Here is a 6,000-nt window from a genome sequence, read left to right as displayed (position 1 = left end):
TGAACCAATATCACATCACTGCACTCCAGCTTGGGCAACATACTCCGTCTCAAAAAAAAAAAAATTTGACTGCCCTACTGGATTTCAGACTTGCATGGGCCCTGTAACCCCTTTGTTTTGGGCAATTTCTCCCATTTGGAACGGCTGTATTTACCCAATAACTGTACCCCCATCATTGTATCTAGGAAGTAACTAGCTTACTTTTGATTTATTTATTTATTTTTATTTTTGTGTGTGTGTGAAATGGAGTCTCGCCCTGTCACCCAGGCTGGAGTGCAATGGCATGATCTCAGCTCACTGTAACTTCCACCTTCTGTGTTCAAGCGATTCTCCTGCCTCAGCCTCCAGAGTAGCTGGGGCTACAGGCACCCACCACCATGCCTGGCTGATTTTTGTATTTTTAGTAGAGACAGGGTTTCGCCATGTTGGCCAGGCTGGTCTTGAACTCCTGACCTCAGGTGATCCACCTGCCTCGGCCTCCCAAAGTGATGGGATCACTGGTGTGAGCCATTGCGCCTGGCCTGGGCGGTCAAATTTTAAAGCTCCAAAATGATTTCCTTTGACTCCAGGTCTCACATCCAGGTCAGGCTGATGCAAAAGGTGGATTCCCATGGTCTTGGGTAGCTCTACCCCTGTGGCTTTGCAGGGTATGGCCTACCTCCCAGCTGCTTTCATGGCTGGTGTTGAGTGTCTGTGACTTTTCTAGGCTCACAGTGCAAGCTGTCAATGAATCTACTATTCTGGGGTCTGGAAGACACTGGCCCTTTTCTCACAGCTCCACTAGGCAGTGCCCCAGTAGGGACTCTGTGTGGGTGCTCCCATCCCACATTTCACTTCTGCACGGCCCTAGCAGAGGTTCTCCATAAGGGCCCCACCCCTGCAGCAAACTTTTGCCTGGGCATCCAGGTATTTCCACATCTTTTGAAATCTAGGCAGGGGTTCCCAAACCTCAATTCTTGACTTCTGTGCACCCACAGGTGCAACACCACATGGAAGCTGTGAAGGCTTGGGCTTCCGCCCTCTGAAGTCACAGCCCAAGCTGTATGTCGGCCCCTTTCAGCCATGGCTGGAGCAGCTGGGACACAGTGTACCAAGTCCCTAGGCTGCACACAACGTGGGGACCCTGGGCCCAGCCCATGAAACCACGTTTCCTCCTGGTCCTCTGGGCCTGTGATGGGAGGGACTGTCATGAAGGTCTCTGACATGGCCTGGAGACATTTTCCCCATGGTCTTGGGGATTAACATTAGGCTTCTTGCTACTTACACAAATTTCTGCAGCTGGCTTGAATTTCTCCTCAGAAAATGGGCTTTTCTTTTCTGCTGCGTCACCAGGCTGCAAATTTTCTGAACTTTCATGCTCTGTTTCCCTTTTAAAACGGAATGCTTTTAACAGCACCCAAGTCACATTTTTGAATGCTTTGCTGCTTAGAAATTTCTCTTGCCAGATACCCTAAATCGTCTCTCTCAAGTTCAAAGTTCCACAGATTTCTAGGGCAGGGGCAAAATGCCACCAGTCTCTTTGCTAAAACATGACAAGAATCACCTTTACTCCAGTTACCAACAAGTTTCTCATCTCCATCTGAAACCACTTCAGTGTGGCCCTTATTGTTCATATCACTATCAGCATTTTTGTCGAAGCCATTCAACAAATTTCCGGGAGGTTCCAAACTTTCCTACATTTTCCTATCTTCTTCTGAGCCCTCCAAACTGTTCCAACCTCTGCCTGTTACCCAGTTCCAAAGTCGCTTCCACATTTTCAGGTATCTTTTCAGCAACACCCCACTCTACTGGTACCAATTTACTGTATTAGTTCATTTTCATGCTGCTGATAAAGACATACCGAAACTGGGAACAAAAAGAGGTTTAATTGAACTTAACAGTTCCACATGGCAGGGGAGGCCTCAGAATTATGGGGGGAAGCAAAAGGAACTTCTTACATGGCAACAGCAAGAGAAAATGAGGAAGAAGCAAAAGCAGAAACCCCTGATAAACCCATCAGATCTCGTGAGACTTATTCATTATTATGAGAATGCACAGCAAAGACTGGTCTCCATGATTCAATTACCTTCCCCTAGGTCCCTCCCACAACATGTGGAAATTCTGGGAGATACACTTCAGTTGAGATTTGAATGGAGACACAGCCAAACCATATCAGGTAGGAATAGTAACTTGTTACCTGACAGGCAGGACTGTTACAGAGAGAAACAAAGTCTGAACAGAACATTGTCGAAGGTATTGAACTTGAATATAAAATATACTTGTTCAGGCTGATCCTGCTTTTGAAGGTGATCTCACTTTCACATTGTTAGCTTGTTTCCCAGGAAGTACCTAGATGCTGTTCTGACTTCATAAACTGCCTATCAGCAACTGCCCCTTAGACACCACTGATTTATTTTAAGAGAGCAGCTAAAAACACTTTCATTCACAATAGTCCCTGTTTTCATTGGGCCTCCTTTTGAAAAGGAAATTGTTAATGGATCGACTAATTTTCTTTCTTTCTTTGTTTCTCTCTCTCCCTTTCTCCCAACCTCCTTCTTTTCTTCTTTTTCTTTCTTCTACTTCCTTTCTTCTTCCCCTCTCCTTCTTTTTCTTTTCCTCTTCCCCCTCTTCCTCCCCCTCCTCCCTGCTTCTCCTTCTCCTCCTCCTCCTTTTTCCTTTCTTCTTCTTCCTTTCTTGCTCTTCTTCACAGGCTATATTGCTCAGGCTAGTCTTGAATTCCTGGGCTCAAGCAATCCTTCTACCTCTGCCTCCCAAGTAGTGGGACTGTAGGCATGCACCACCTCCCTTAGCTTGTTTGATTTTCCAAGCTTACTTTTTAAACAGCATGGAGACCAAAATAAAAAGGAAAAGTTAATCTGATATCTACAAATTTAACATTTTCCATGTGCCCTTCCAGCATTGGTCTAGCATGACTATTGGCTATGTGTTCAAGGAAGAGGCATTAGCACTTCAGAAACAAGCCCAGGACCCAGGATTCTGGCTGCTGCGCCTGCCTTAGAGGGTTGTGTGTCAGAACCAGTGCTAGTAACCACAGTCTCCCAGTGCTGGCCAGGCTGCCACTGCTTAGGCACTTGCCTCTCAGCACAAGGAGACTGTGGCTCTCTCTGCAAAAATACAGAAAGGGAACAAGCAGCCAAGCAAGGTGATTGTGTAGAACTTCAGACCAGAAAAGCTTGGACAGCTTGGACAATTTCAGGAGAAAATAGGTACTGATCTGAGTTATCTGGAGACTGGAATTTACAGTACAGCTTTAATTAGAGCAGAGAGGCAAAGGAAGGCAGTACAGACACATGTTCCAATTGGTCAAGACCTTTTTTTTTTTTTTTTTTTTTTTTTGAGACAGAGTCTCATTCTATCACCCAGGCTGGAGTGCAATGTGGTGTGATCTCAGCTCACTGCAACCTCTGCCTCCCAGTTTCAAGTGATTCTCCTGTCTCAGCCTCCCAAGTAGCTGGGATTACAGGCATGCACCACCACACCAGGCTAATTTTTATATTTTTAGTAAAAACGAGGTTTCACCATGTTGGCCAAGCTGGTCTTGAACTCCTGACTTCAAGTGATCTGCCTGCCTTGGCCTCCCAATGTGCTGGGATTACAGACGTGAGCCACTACACTCGGTCTGGTTGAGACTTTTTAACATTTTTTATCTTGTTTGAGAAATTTTACAGCTATAGAAAAATACAGAGAATAATACACATATTCCTGCCTCCCAGAATTGACCATCGTTAAATATTGATTTAGTATTAAAATTTTAATAGAAGAAAATCTCAATACTGTTACTCTTTTCTCCTTCCAAAAGGCCAACATTCCCTTGAGTTTGGTGTGTAAACTGTGTTAGACCTCCTAGTAAAAAACAGCCTTCATTAGCTGTTAAAACAGATCTTTTAATCTGTGTGTTCCTTCCAAGTCCACAGTCTATAATTTTATATACATGAATAAGTGTTCTTGGGCATGATATTCTCCTGCTTTTAAAAATTATTTAAACAGGTTGGACACAGGGGCTCATGCCTGTAATCCCAGTGCTTTGGGGGGCTGAGGTGGGAGGACTACTTGAGGCCAGGAGTTTGAGACCAGTCTGGGCAACACAGCGAGACCACGTCTCTGAAAGAAATATATAGCTTTAAATGGTACCATGAATGGCAACTGGGAATTTGTTTGTCAGTAAGAGAGGAATTATAGGGAGCTCATCCTTTGGAATTCATGTCACTTATTTACTCAGTACTTATTGGTCATCTGTTATATGGCAGGTGCTGTGGCAGGGAATACAACAGTGAACAACACTGATCATTTCTCCCACTCATGACACATTCTAGTGGAGGAGGCAGTCACAAAAATATGTGCAAATAGATGGTGGTAGCCATTCTTCAAGATGGGCCCCAGGGATTCCCACTTCATGGTATTCATCTCCTTATGTAGTCCTCTCACATTTTACCAGGGTTGGTCTATGTGACCAATAGCATATGGCAGAAGTAGTGATATGTAACTTCTGATATTAGGTTATAAAAAAGACTGCAGTTTCTGTTTTAGTTGCTCACATGCCGTCCTGGGCTGTGCTCTGTGGGAAGCTGCCATGTTATGAGGACACTAAGGCAGCCTGGGGAAAGGCCCACTTGAGGAGGAATGAACTGAGGTTTGCCAATAACCGCATGAGCGAGTTTGAACGTGAATCCTTTAGCCTCACCTGAACCTTGAGATGACAGTAGCCCTGACCAAAAGGTTAACTGTAACCCCATGAAAGATCTTGTCCAGACCATGCAGCTAAGCCCTACTGTATTTCTGACCCACAGAAACGTTGTGATGCTAAATGTTTATTTTAAGCTGCTATGTGTTAGGATAATTTTTATGTACCAATAGATAACTAATACATAGATATTAGCAATAATGACATTAGCAATAACTAATACACAGCAAATAATTGCAAATTGCAATAAATGCATATACCAATCTGATGGTAAAGCAGATGTCCATCACAAGAACTGGTATGGTCAAGTGGTTAATGACATAGGCTTTGGAGCCTGAATGCTAGGTTCGGATCCTGGCTTTGCCATATACTAATGTGTGACCTTGGCAAGTCATTTAAAAATTTTTTGGGCTTCTATTTCCTAACTTGCTCATTTGTAAAACAGATAACAACAGTACTTATATTAAGGTTATTGTGAAGATTCAACAAGTTAGAAAATGAAAGTGCTTAGCACGGAGCCTAGCACATTTTAAGTGCCCAATTAACATAACTATTGTTATTCTGTATAGATTATTGAGCATTTGTCATTAATGTATTTGCCTGAGCTGTTTGCGTATTGTCCTTCACATTGGAAAATGACTGCCGAAGGTGAATGCCTTGAATAAATTTGACTCAGATTTAACAATGTAGTTCAAAGCTGTGTTTAGCACCTACTGTGCTGCAGGATGAAGTTTAGTAAGACATGGTTCATGCTCCCAGACATTCAAATTCTTGTGGAAAAGGCAGAAACAAATGTATTCATGTAATAAAGGACTCTAAATCTAAAAAACTTACGAGTTGAAGAATCTTTGAGAATTCATCATGAAATACCATTTACATATGATATACTCATGTTTTTCTAGGGAGAAATATGACAGTTCTATACCCAGAAGAAAATTCAAGAATCAGTTTAGAAGTTGAGAAATTAGGCCAGGCTCATGGGATTAATCCCACCGCTGGGATTACAGCAGTGGCTCATGCCTGTAATCCCAGCACTTTGGGAGGCCGAGGCAGGTGGATCACGAGGTCAGGAGATCGAGACCATCCTGGCTAACATGGTGAAACCCCTAAAAATACACACATACACACACAAAATTAGCCGGGCGTGGTGGCGGGTGCCTGAAGTCCCAGCTACTCCGCAGGCTGAGGCAAGAGAATGGTGTGAACCGAGGGGCGGAGCTTGCAGTGAGCCATGATCACGCCACTGCACTCCAGCCTGGGCGAGAGCGAGACTCCCGTCTCAAAAAAAAAAAAAAAAAAAGTTGAGAAATTAAAAGATG

Source organism: Macaca nemestrina, chromosome 2, assembly GCF_043159975.1.
Source record: "Macaca nemestrina isolate mMacNem1 chromosome 2, mMacNem.hap1, whole genome shotgun sequence".
NCBI lineage: Eukaryota > Metazoa > Chordata > Mammalia > Primates > Cercopithecidae > Macaca > Macaca nemestrina.
This window is presented reverse-complemented; position numbering follows the sequence as displayed.